This window comes from Uranotaenia lowii, chromosome 2 (assembly GCF_029784155.1).
Source record: "Uranotaenia lowii strain MFRU-FL chromosome 2, ASM2978415v1, whole genome shotgun sequence".
In the NCBI taxonomy this organism is placed as follows: domain Eukaryota; kingdom Metazoa; phylum Arthropoda; class Insecta; order Diptera; family Culicidae; genus Uranotaenia; species Uranotaenia lowii.
This window is the reverse complement of record NC_073692.1, coordinates 33,638,876-33,652,462: the sequence shown is the minus strand read 5'-3', so window position 1 is coordinate 33,652,462 and position 13,587 is coordinate 33,638,876. Positions and strand designations below refer to the sequence as shown.

Genomic DNA, 13,587 nt, shown 5'->3' with positions numbered 1-13,587 from the left:
ACCTTGCAGGCGCTCCGCGGAACGATTATTGTTGTTGTTGGATTGGAGGGACGTTTGCTCTCTGTTTTGCCTAGGCAAAATTTTTGACAGAACCCCAGCTCCGATTTCGGGCTATCTAGGTACCAATAACGAAGCGTATCGAGAGCGAGGTTCGGTAGCAGCGCCTTTTGCTGGCTGAGTATCTCCGCCTGTCTGAGGTTGTGTAGTTTCAAACGTCTCGGTTTAACCTAGAATCCCGTGTCGTGTGTTGAGAATTCAATGGAAGATTTCTACCGTTAAGAGGGCTCTAATCGATGTAAGTTGGGTTTCAGGGATTAGTTGATTGTTGGAGTACTGGTCACGGATTGAAGTTTTAGGTGATGGATGACGGGAAATTGTTAAAGTTTCAATTGGATTCGGTTCAGTAGGACCCAGAAGATTGGAGTAAATCCGGGAGTGCATTCTGGGAGCTGGACTTTTCCGGGCGGAGAGGTTTTGGGGTCGGTTCTGTGAGCGTGTGGGTGGCAGGAGCTGAAGGTGTCGTATTGCAGGACGAGCTCAGTCCAGAGCGAAGAGCTGCTACTCCGGAGAGAGAGTGTGAACAGGATCGGAGCGAGTTCGCGGCCCCCAAATAGTAGTCTTGGCCGTCATCGTCGTTGTCGTCGCATAAATAATGGTTCTCTGGCTCCGGTGCTAGTGCTGGTAATGGAACGGCTCCTGTCTGTTATCAGTTTGTTTTGCGGCGAGTGTGTAACCAAATAATAATAATTTTCCGAATGTCATCGCGTATGTAGAGCTTCCCAGTAATTGCATGGTGTCTAGCTTTGTCTGGGCTCAGCGGGTTTCGAAACGTCGTCGGCTCAATTCGCTCGGATTGTAAAGATAACGTGTAAGCTTACGAGCGTGAGGCAAATCCGTTGTGGAGCGGTAGTTTGTTCGATAAAATGTGGAAATAGATGTAAAAGCCGAGAGTTGTGTAGGGTTTTTTGGAGGTCGAAGCTAGCAGCAGCAAATAACCTCTCGACAGTAGATGGCAAAGTTCCTCGAATAGCGTACCGCAATGTTTGCCTCGGATGTGCAGAACCAGAACCGTTGACAGCAAAGAGATAATTAAGTAATTTGTGTGTCAAAGCTCTCCTCCAATTTCTCTTCCTGTGTGCTGTCTCAATGCGGGTGGAAAAACGGAAGAAAAAGTTTACGCCAAAGTAACGCGTGCTGACGTTCGTCGTTTCCACATACGCATCGCTCCCTCTCAAAAACCGTGCCTGTGAGTGTATTGGTGCGTGGCTGCGGCGGTGTGCTTGCAAGGTGTTCGTAGAGCCACCTTGAGTTTGTTGTGCTACGACGACCACAGGGAATGCTACCAGTCAGTGGCCAAAGTGTCAGGGAAATTCAATTACCTCTACCCCTGGCTAACCGGTGAAATGCATGTGATTTAATTATCCCCCATCATCATCTAGTGGACACTGGGCCAACCCCCTCTAGTAAAAGAAGGCATTGGAAGCGGATACTCAAGTGTCAATTTAATTACCCCCCACCCCATTGAAAGAAAAAGCGAAAGGAAGACGATCGACGATGAACCTACGTCATCATAAGGATGGTTTGTGGAAGTTCAACGATACAAAAACTCTCCACAACTACGACTGGTAAAAGTGATCGATATGCAGCTCTCCAAAACGCGCGGTGCAAGGATTCAGCTCATTAAGAAGAAATTCCTTGGCGACACACACAAGAAGTGGAGCAAAAGCAATTGACGTGTTGCACACCTTTCCCCTTTTTTTCCTATTTTCCCAACTTTTCCAAACCAAAAAAAATACACTGTAAACGCGACAAACTAATTACGTAATCATTAGGAGTGCAACTTGAGGCCTGTTAAAGAAAAAGGCTTTCCTTCCCCATAGTTCATGTGAGGTTCTCACTTAGGCCACGTCCATGCCCTATCACATCAGAATTCTGACGATAATGGGGCTCCAGTTGTTGTTGGGTTGGCGTGTTTGGAAAGTGCGAGCTGATCATAAAATACTGCAATACGTATATTGATTATTTCAAAAAACTCTTGCTCTGTTTGGTGCTTGGTGGTAGTGCAGCAGCACCCGCCTCTTCCTACTACCGGCGAATGAACATTTATAAGGAGCCCACGAAAAAAAAAGTATGGGAAAAAGAACTGGAGGATGCTATGGTTCTGGGTAGCTACCATACCACAGAAACGTGGATGGCGGGGGCAAAGTAAAGAGCTAGCAGCCAAAATCGACCGACCGTTGGCGGTGGCCTCTAGGGATGGTTGTACCGAAAGAAATTTTACCGGTGAACTCGTTTTGATTTGTTCCATTTTGATAGAAAATTTTTCAAGAAGAACAATCAAATGTTATCAATATAACAGAGAAGAAATTTAACCTGCTCCTGAGTCTTTGAAACACCGATTTTTTTTTAAGGAATCACGTGAACCCTGAGGAATCTTTGATGAAGCCTTAAGTAACTCTCATGAAAGAGTTAAGGGGCATCCAGGAATCCTTAAGAAATCCCAATAAGAAGCCTTTAAGAGCTTTAAAGAAGCTTTTAGAATAAGCTTGCCAGATTGCCCGGTTTTATCCTGGTTTGCCCGGAAATTTGATGCAAAATTTCGAGAAAGTCCGGTCCGGCCCGGTTTCCCGGATATCGTGAAAAAAGTCCGTATATTGCCCGGATTTTTTCACAATTTTTACAAAGAAACAAAAAAAAATCAAAGTTTTTGAGTAAGTTTCAGCAAAATCGATTAACGGTATGGACATTTTCAACGGTTGTTTCAAATAATTTCGCTGATTTAATTTAACAAACTTTTAAATATTTTAGTGTTCCAAAAAGTTTTTGGAAGTCTGCAATTACATTAATAAAATATTAATTTAATTTTTTTTTGCATTTTTTCTTTGGTGTTATATATAATAACACCTAAATTTTGCCCGGTTATTGCCCGGTTTTTGGATATGAAAAATTGAAATCCATGCCCGGATTTTGCCAGGTTTTTTTTTGAAAAAATGCCCGGAATTGCTAGGCCCGAATGGGAGTGGAAAAAATTCTGGCAACCTTATTTTAGAATGCCTTAAGGTAGCTTTAAGAGACTTTCAAAGAATCTTTGAAGTTTTAGGAAGTCTCAAGGCTGTCCCTCGGAAACCATTAGATGGCCTCAAAGAAGCATTCAAACAAGCCCTTGAGGAAGCTTTAGCGAAAACTCAGTAAAAGCAACCATTACGAAGGATTTCAGAAATATTTTAGAAGGTTTAAAGAAACCCTTAAGGAAACTTCAAGAAGCCATTTTGAAAAATCTTAAGGTAGCTGTGGAAAACCCACACCGGACTATCAGAGGAAATATCTGATTTCTAGATTAACCTAAATCGAGAATCAGCCGAGCATCTTTGCTTTTTACCGCATGAACGCTGACTGAACGCGAACTTCTTCAATTGTTTTTACTAGAGTGACAGGCAGAGATGCCAATGTGCCTGATTTTTCAGAATTTGCCTGATTTTTGAAGGTCCGTCGTTTTTTCCCTGATTTTTGGAAATAAGCCTGATTTTGCCTGACTTTTTTTGTTTTTACAGAAAATTTAATGTTTCAGTAAGCAGAACTTTGTACAGATCCATTCAAAAGTCAATTGAAATCCAGTGCTTGTTTGTCGTTACTTCAACCTTGAAATCAAGAACTTCAAACTCTGTTGGATTTTAATATTCTATCAACATTTCACAACTAGTTTAGATGAATTTGGCGTCCTGATTTCGAATTTTTTTGTCAGATTTAGTATATCACGTCCAGTTTTATCGATTAGGCGTTAAAAGCATCCGTATTAAGATAATTCAATCATGGATATCTTTTCATTAATTTTCACTTCTTTATTGAAGACTGCAAAGCGTTTTAACTAATACTTTGAAAAATATATGAAATTCATTTTGGTTTGAAATTTTATTAAAATGTCGTTTTAACAGAACGAGGAAAAATAAAAAATAAATAAAATTTCCATATCTTAAAAGTCAAAATTACTTGCAATCTCGGGGAAAGGTGATAATTACGTAAAAACTTTGATTTTCAAAATAATGGTTTATTCTACAGTTTTACCGAAAAAGTGAAAAAATCGTAAATAAATTTTTACTTACTATCAAAAGTTATTTCGAAAACCAGGGGTGGTAGAAAAAAAAACAGAATTGCAAAACATATTTTCAAATTTTTGGCACCTCGGAAAAATTGAATTATTTTACTTTATGTTACCGCACCTTTATCTGAGTCAATTTATACTTGTAATTTGTAACAGTACCTGTATGTGAATGAACATTCCTTCATAATACATTATTTATCTTAGATATTGCAAAACAACTTTTAAAAAGCTGGACGTTTTACGGAAAAACATATCATGTTGTAGCCGAACAATCAGTCAATTACATTATCTTCAAAATAATAAGTACAGAATTGGTATGAATGATTTATTTGTGTTTCAAAGTTAAAAACTTCGGTACTTTTTATCAAAATTTATTGACTAGAGGAAATTATGATTGTCTCATGCATACATTCGTTCACATTTCTATAGAAATCAGAAAATATATTTCAAATTTACAAAACTGTTCTTTTGAAATCTACCACATTTAAACTTAACTTCGCGAGAACTACTATGAGAAATTTTTACAAAAGACTTTGATAAGTATCTTAAATATTACAGTTTGAATACAAGAAGTCCAAAAACGTAAATTTTCAAACAACTACTGACACGCATATCACATATCACATATTTGAAAAACGCTCTATTTCGTCAGTTAAACGCCAGCTTTCAGCCAATCTTTGATAGGAAATATGAATAAAAGGCATGAAATAAAAAAAAAAAAATATCGCACTTAAAGGTTGAAGTGACACTGATCATGTAGCTAATTTGAAAGAATTATGAACGGTACTGTATATCAGCATCATAACATTTAACAACGGTGACCAAAAAGGCACTCAGATCGATCATTTAATGTTAGCCTGATTTTCTCTGATTTTTATTTTCAAACTCCCTGAATTTTGTAAAAAAAATGTTGGTAACCCTGGTGATCTGGTGGTCCGAGAGCTGGTGCAAGGTTACTAGATCACAAGGTTCTCTGACTTTGTCAGTAAGTAGGCGAGGAGAGCGCGGTGAGGTTCAGTGAGTTTGTTTGTGAACATCGGAAAATTTGTTCGAGCTGAGGGCTTTGTTAGTAAACAAACTCCACGAACTCCATAGTAGCCAAATCAAAATGGCTGAATCGGGAGTTCCTCATATCGTTACACCTCCTAAATATATACTATATACCCAACTTGAGCTGGTGTTAGTCGGATGCCCAATGCAAAAAATATTCGATATAATTTGACACATAACGACCCGGATCGGAGCGCGTCTGATGATCGGACCGATTACTGTCAAAGGAAAGCTTGTCAGTTAAAAAACGTCCGACTTTTGTCCGATTTTCCGGACCGGAGCGTCGAAGACAAGACCTGACAGTTCAGATTTGATCCAGATTTGGTTTGAATTCGGTCGGTTTTTCTTGACCGAATTGAAGCGACGTGTCGTCTAGTTTTGCAAATTTCCACCGCTGTTTCAATCATAGCTATGATATAATTTTTTATATGTCATAAATTTGTTCGATGGAAAGCATCGGTAAATCAATTCAGATTCTTCGAGGTAACGCGAGGGAGTCAGCCAGCCGAAAAATGTTTCAATGATATGTTATATTTTAATAATATGTGTTATCTAGATGTTAAATAAAATAAATATTCCGCATAACTTGTACTTTTTGATAAATCCAAACAGTATATAAATTTACGATGGCAGCAATAATAAATTTTTATTACGAAAACGAACCGATTTTGGTCCGAAATCCTTCTGGAAATGGTCTGGGATCCGACCAATTTCAGTTTGGAATTGGACCGAATTTGGTCTGGAAATTCGTGACCAAATTTGGTCTCGTCCAGAGGTGACAGGTGTCCTGATTTATCAGGATTTGTCCTGATTTTTGAGAGACTGTCCTGATTTTGCTAAAACTCTCGAGTTGTCCTGATTTTTGAAAATTTGTCCCTAAAATGTCCACATTTGTCCTGATTTTCATAAAAACTTCTACAATTTGATCGAATTTGTAGTTAAACTATGAGAAAATCGAATAAATAGGTTATAACATAGTTTAAACCATTTAACAGATGGAAATCTTCGGTTCAGATGACATTTAAATGGTGTTTTTCGATATAAACTACCGGCCAGCCAACAAGCTGCGTACAGTTGTTGCATAAATCAAGGCGCTTTCAGCACCTGTATTGCGCCTTTATTTAAGAAATATAAGCAGAAATCTTTATTATTTTTATGAATCAAGAGGTGTCCTGAAAAATCCTGATTTTTAACATCGCGTTGTCCTGATTTTTGACAAAACCACCTGGCATCCCTGGTCTCGTCGTCGCATCGTCAGGAAACTTTTGTCAACAGAGCAGGGGTGTCAGGTGTCCTGTTTTTTAGGATTTGTCCTGATTTTCGAGAGGCCGTCCTGATTTTTCAAAATCGCTCGAATTGTCCTGATTTTTTTAAAATGGCTCTTAAAATGTCCTGATTTGTTCTGATTTTTTTTATAAATATCCCAATTATTACTAAATTTATTGTTGAATGATGAGAACACGTCTCGGTGGTCGAGTGGTTAGTGTGGTATGACGGTAATCGCTGGTCCACTGATGACATGGGTTCGATTCCCATCTCGGTACTGGATGTTAAATGTTAATCTTGAGCTGTCCGCGTCATTTATTCAGTCTGTAAAGCCTAAATCGGCTAAGACGGTGTATGTCTTTTTTTCAAACATCGAAAAAAATTCTCGTAAAATAGTTTAACCAGTCATCTTCGTTTAGATGATCTTGGTTCAAATGATATTTAAATGGTGTTTTACGGTATTAACTGCAGACCAGTCAAGATTCTTCTCGCTTCGGTTGCATAATTTGAGGCATTTAGTTATGAAATCCAAGCAGAGCTGCATGTTATTTTCACCAATTTAGTGGTGTCTTGAAAAATCCTGATTCTTTTTCATGGCGGTGTCCTGATTTTTGACAAAACCACCTGGCACCTTGACACCAGAGCACTGAATTGGTCCGAATTTGGTCGGTTTTCTAGTCTGTTTTCGGACCGATTCACGGGTTGAACGGACCAAAACCCGACCGATTTTTCAATCCGGGGAAGGGTGTGCGAATGTTCGTCGATTTACACACTGAGATTTAATCATTCGTACAAATCAACTCCTCGCAGTAGCCTTTCAAAAGTCTTAAGGCAGGTTTGAGAAAATTTGAGGGAACCTTCGAGAAAAAGGCACTTAAGATAACCTGAAGGAAGCCTTGGAATAGCTTTCAGGAAGCCCAAAATGCTTTACAGAAGCCTAAAGAAAGATTTGAGGATACCTTATGGAAGTCCTTAGGAAGAAGTAAGATAGCTGTTGTAACTTACTGTTTTACTCCGATTCCGGTGCGGTTCGCTTCGTTTTTCCCTGTCAACGACTTAAGCGCCGTTCCCCTTTCGCGGAGGCCGTTGACGTGTTCGATGTTCTCGGCTAGCTAGGGTGGATTTTTTTTAGCAGATAACAAGTAAAGGGCGAACTCCCCTGAAGCTGAAACGGATGGAACGGTAGCGATCCCCAGAGACACCCCGATCTCTCAGTTAAAGTGACTCGGAGAAACCGAAATTACTTTCGCACAATTTAGGTTCTTTTCTAGCAAACAGTTGTTGGTTATAACAGCTTGGCTTTCGGTGCTCCCATCCTCGTCACCAGAGCCGTTTCAGATAAAGACATTGCTGGAAAAGAAAAGAGGTTAAAAATAAGCCAAAAAACCAACGAAACAGAAATCAAACTATTAACTTCGACAGGTTTATTCACCAGATCAACATTCTGTGGAAAACACATGTGGTGTTGGACCGTTTGATTGAAGCATTATTGGTGATGATAGAATTAAGAGCTGTCGAAGTACTTTGAACTCGATTTCCAACCAAGCACTTAATTACTGAAAAGTCAGGTGGTCCACTGCAACGAAAATTGAAACTGTAGATCTGAAATATCAACCGCCGAAATTTATTCGATTTTTTTTATTTTATTTAACATATTCTAATTTAATCTCATCGTAAGTTAATGTTCAACTTGTTATTTTCCATTGGATCGGGAGGACCAACATAAAGAGTATTCTGAAGGTTCACTTTATGATTTTTCTTGGATCGGGAGGAACAACATGAAGAGTGTGCTTAAGGTTCACTTTTTTTTTTTTCGTTGGATCGGGAAGACATGAAGAGTGTTCTGAAAGTTCACGTTATGAATTTCATTGGATCGGGAGGACCAATATGAAGAGTATCCAGAGTGTTCACTTTATGAATTTCGTTAGATCGGGAGGACCAATATGGAGGGAACTCAGAATATTCACTTTATGAATTTTGTTGGATCGGGAACAACATTAAAAGTGTTCTGACCAGGGAGATGGCATCCCTATCCTTAGTCATTGAATTTGACAACCATCAAAATTACGGGCCCACGATTTTGTGGGCCCATAACAAACCTGACATTTTGCTGTCAAGGACCCGAACTAACTGTCAAATGCTAGAGAAGTATGGTTGATAGCACACTAACACATCAATCATTCTGATTCCTCATTGGTTGAAATTTTGACTTTTGAGACTTCGTACTGCTTTGAGAGGAAAACACCATAAACGTCTCTCCCGATGGATAGAAAAAAAGAAAAAGATTCTTGTTCGAAAGAAGAACTAGATTGCCACCTCCCTGGTTCTGACGGTTTTGACGGTTCTGACAGTACACTTTATGGATTTCGTTAAATCGGGAGGAGCAACCTGAAGAGTGTTCTGAAGATTAACTTTATTAATTTTCGTTGGATCGGGAGGACCAACATGAAGAGTGTTCTAAAGGTTCATGTTATGGATTTCATTGGAACGGGAGGACCAATATAAAAAGTATTCTGAAGGTTCACTTTATGAATTTCGTTGGATGGGAAAGGCCAATAGGCCAACGGAGTCTATGATCATCGTATATCTCCCTTAGTACACGCACACACACATGATGGCTGAGCTGGGAGTCTTGTGAAGGAAAGTTTGTAAAGTTCCTGTGTAAATTAGGTGTGGTTAACACTACTTTTACATCAACGGAGGGCAACCTCCCTTGCATGCATTACCTGGAGGAGGCGCGGATCCATCAGCTGATGAATCTCTCTTAGATAAAATATGAGAAGTTCATCAGAAAGACAGTGGAAGCTTTCTTTAAGACACATTTTGAAAAACTGTCAAACTATTTAAAAAATTCCTCCGATTTCCGGTAGTGCCATCCCTAGTCCATCGACATCTCTCGCCAACAGGCATCGCTCGCTGGGCTTCGAACAGCGCTCCTTTGAAGTATGCTTGGCCCCGGTTTTTCCTTCACTTTTCACACTTTGCCTTCGGGTTCGAGCTCTCTGTTGGGCGATATTGGCTGACTGAAAAGTGGGTGGTTGGTCGGATTGGACGATGTTTGTGTTTTGTATACACTGGCGCCACCTAACCCCGTCGTCGTCGTCGTAGCGCGAACAACACTTTTCCGAAACGGCGCTCCGGTCTCGGGTTCGATTTTTCCACGTGGTTTTCTCTTCCGTTGTTGTAGTTGTTGATTCTGGAAGTTTTTTTTATGTCTACCTACTGGTGAATCCATATTTCGGTGACCAGCAAACGAATGAACTGTGCCAAAGTGTAGTCCGTTGACAGTTTTGTGATAGGTTTTTGGGCTGTTTTTTTATCTGTTTGACGATTTGCGATGCTTCCACGGTGTGCACTGGAGTATTTGTGGAGCGTTATTTGGCAAGCCGAATAGCGGGTGGTAAAACTCGTTGGAAGATGTTGTCATTTATTATGCGGTTTTATTTTCTTAACTGGCTTCTAGGCACTAGAAACTAGATGATGCAGAACAGTTGAGTCATAAATACTTATAGTTATTATTATTCTTGAGGAGTTTTCGGAGCCATTTTCAAATCCTTTGTGAGGATTTTTCTTATGACTATTGATTATCTCGAATGATTGATAATGCATCTCCAGTCAGATTTGATGCACTCAAATTCAGGGTAATGATTTTTCCACCGGTGTTTATCGTTTAATAAAAACACAAGAGCCCTTTTGAATTTTTTTTCCCATTTAAGAAGGTTCAATACAATTTGACCTAATAATCGATATTTTAAGTAATTTGTTTTGAGAATATAATTAAGAGAGGTACAAGAAATCAAATTTTTCTAAGTTGCAAAGGATTGATGAGCTGATATTAACTGATTTGAAAATTTTAATTCAAATTTGCAAATAGGATTTTTTTTCTATAAGCTCTTGTTTTTTTTTTGAGCATAGTTTAAGTTCACCAAAACTTTCTAACATTCAAGCATTCTAAAAATAAAAATTTAAAATCAGTGACTGTTGAAAAGATCGAAATCATTAATATTTTAAAATTCAAAGACTTTCTATAGCGATGTCAGAAATGAGTATGAGGTTTTCAACTCGATTGAGCTTTTAAAGCTTTTCAACGCCAAAAGTGTGCGAATGCTGTGCCAATCATGTACGAATATCTGAATACCGTGATTGAAGTAGATTCTGATCTTTTTATGTAGGTTTGTTAACTTATGAATAACGCAAGAAAACAGCATTTATTGGACTTGTATTTCAATAACTGATTTTGTAAGATTTTGTCTGTCATCTCTAGTTTTGGTGATATGGCATGACGAAATTTTAACTTTGATCAGTTATGGCTAAAATCGATTTTTGATAACTAATTAATTCTCAAACCGAAATCAAAATTAAAAACTGATTTTGAACATATTTACTATTCAACTAAGGATTCAGATCTTCCCTTGAAATTTTTGTTTCAGAAATAAAACACTGTTTAAAATCAATATCTTCAATTTTTAGAAATTTGATTAGATGAGATAGCAACTGACATCTTTCAAGAAGTCTTTAAATATTCGACATTGAAAATTTTAAATTAAGGTTGCCAGATTTCCCGGTTTTATCCGGGTTTGCCCCGATAATTTATACCCAATTTGGGATCAGTTCGGCCTGGCTCGGATTGTGCCCGGATCTATACACTTCATTTGAAAGACCAAACAAAACAAAAACAAATTGTGGAGTTTTTCTTTATTTATGCGTCACAAACGAATTTTTTTGAGCTAGGTTGAGTGCTCCTACTTTAGACCTAGAGCCTTCTTCGGTCCTAAAATGTCAAAAATGGAAATAACTCATTTTGTTTGCAGAGATTTTAGACACTTATATGCAAATAATGAACTTATAATCTTTCTTTATCCTATCATACCGCTGTTAGCCATGAAAAGTAATACTTATAAAATTTAAAACCTATTTAAAAAAATACTTTCCCTTTAGTGGTAAAATAGACAGCTTAATAAGTGGGAAGCTATGGACTATTAGACTGAGTCGATTTGGGGTCATTTTTGAATTTCTCAAACCCTGGGGTCTTAAAAGCTTCGTTTTGGTCCAAAACTCATCCATGATTTTTTGCAGAATTTTTAAGTAACGTTTACATGAGTAAATTTGACCTTTTAGGTTTGTATGGGAAAATTGAATATTTTGTACTGAAAAATCAACATCTTTTTTGTTCCTTCTGTGGAACCGAGCCAGCTGATGGTTTTTGTGCCAATTTATAAATTTCTTCAAGGAAATTTCCCGCTGAACAACTTTGTCGAATATCATAACTTCGTATCTTTTTAAACAAAAAAGTTATTAGCTGTTTAACAGGTGTATGTCTTTTTGGATTGATAAACCATGAATTCAATTGACACCACTGCTGGGTGCCCCACGAAGTATGGCATGAAAAGTGGTCTTGCAATACTTCGCACAGAAATTTATAAATTGGCACAAAAACCATCAGCTGGCTCGGTTCCACAGAAGGAACAAAAAAGATGTTGATTTTTCAGTACAAAATATTCAATTTTCCCATACAAACCTAAAAGTTCAAATTTACTCATGTAAACGTTACTTAAAAATTCTGCAAAAAATCATGGATGAGTTTTGGACCAAAACAAAGCTTTTAAGACCCCAGGGTTTGAGAAATTCAAAAATGACCCCAAATCGACTCAGTCTAATGGACTATACTACCTATTCTTTCTAAAATAATAGAAAATCATTGGAAAACCAAGAAAATATGTATCTAAAGAATCTAAAAATAGGACAATTTCGACCATGATGTTCCGTTATTTGACTTGACATCAGTTTTCTAATACTAATCTATCAATTAAGGCGCAAATTTTCATAAAAACACAACTAAAAACCTTAATTGAGCATTTCCTACATTTTTTGTCTACAGCTACAAGTAAACACAAAAAATTTTCTAACTATTATGCTGCTGACAAAGGTTCTGATGAGAAAAAAGTTTGGGATATTCATGAAAGAAACTGAGGTGTTTATTTGAATCATTAAAAATCCATAATATTCGTTCATGGTAGGGGAAAAGTTCATATAACGCCCCATGTGGCTAATACGCGCCACCTTTGTTTTGGAGAATCTGAAACATTTTAAGCCTGAAAAATATTACCAATTTGTTTTAAATGCTGTGATTGGTCATGGCAAGTATGAATTTTTCCTTAAAATGTTCCTGTTTCGTGATAATTTCACAATTTATGTTTTTCATCATTTTGATCTAAATTTTAAAACACTTTCAGTAAGGTGTCACCAAGCAGAGAAAAACGAATAATACAACATTTTCTGATACATCGATAGAGGAGAATCTAAAATATGACTTTATGCTAAAAAATCATACTGAACTCGCAAAGGTATGCTTTTTATGGGTATGTTCTATCACGGCCAATGCGCTCGTTATAACGCGCCAATCGTAGTAGGCTGAAAATAGCATTAATTTTTTAAAAAGGCCAATTTTCATTGAAAATGAACAAAAAGTCTAAAACCATATTTTGAGCGTTAATTCAGCCCAAAAAATCTACTTTTCATTTTTTTTCAAAATTTTGATTAGTCCATTTTGATTTTCTTTTCAGTCAAAGTTTCTGTAAGTATTGGTGTGTTTTTGGTCTTCGGCTGCTTTCGGGTGTGTTCGGCTGCTAGGCGCATATTGAATACACAGCAGCGCGTATTTGCAACACAGTTTTGTTCTGTGGCTTTAAATATGGTTTTTAAAAATCAAGTTTTTGAAGCAACTATAGCAGTTTGAGTAGAAAAATATCATAGGCATTTGTAGAAAACATTTTTCTTCAACGATTGCACCCATTTTCAACACAATTTGTAGGTGGAATACATAGAAAATCAGCGATTCGCTTAGGTGGCGCATAATAGGGCATGTTCCCCTACATTTCAGAATTTTGATTTTTTTTTCGAGAAATTTAACTTTTTACTGGAATTTTAGATCTAGGTCCAATAAAAGGTACCAGTCCAGTACCAAAATAGGAACATTAGGTTCAAAATATAAAATTTGGATCATCCATATTTTTGTAAATATATCAAAAACGATAAAACCAAGGATAAAAGCTTTTATTGAAACTTGCAGATAAGACCATTTGTAGGGTTTTCTAAAAACCCCGAAACACCCGTCCATGTAAGAGAAAAAGATGGGTTCATATAAATCACTACTTAAAGGGTCCAAAGTAGGA

At 37.5% G+C, this 13,587-nt stretch overlaps 1 protein-coding gene across 5 annotated transcripts in view; it reads left to right on the top strand.

The window, feature by feature from the left end:
* Positions 1–226: 226 nt before the first annotated feature.
* Positions 227–13,587, top strand: part of LOC129750037 (voltage-dependent L-type calcium channel subunit beta-1) — a 442,665-nt gene continuing 429,304 nt past the window's right edge. For 2 of the 5 annotated variants that reach the window (XM_055745226.1, XM_055745223.1), the window contains exon 1: positions 229–295. The gene's annotated coding sequence lies outside the window, so the exon portion shown is untranslated. Of the gene's footprint in view, positions 296–1,130; positions 1,247–13,587 lie in introns of those variants that run through there. The other 3 variants (XM_055745235.1, XM_055745227.1, XM_055745224.1) reach the window with 3 other exon arrangements.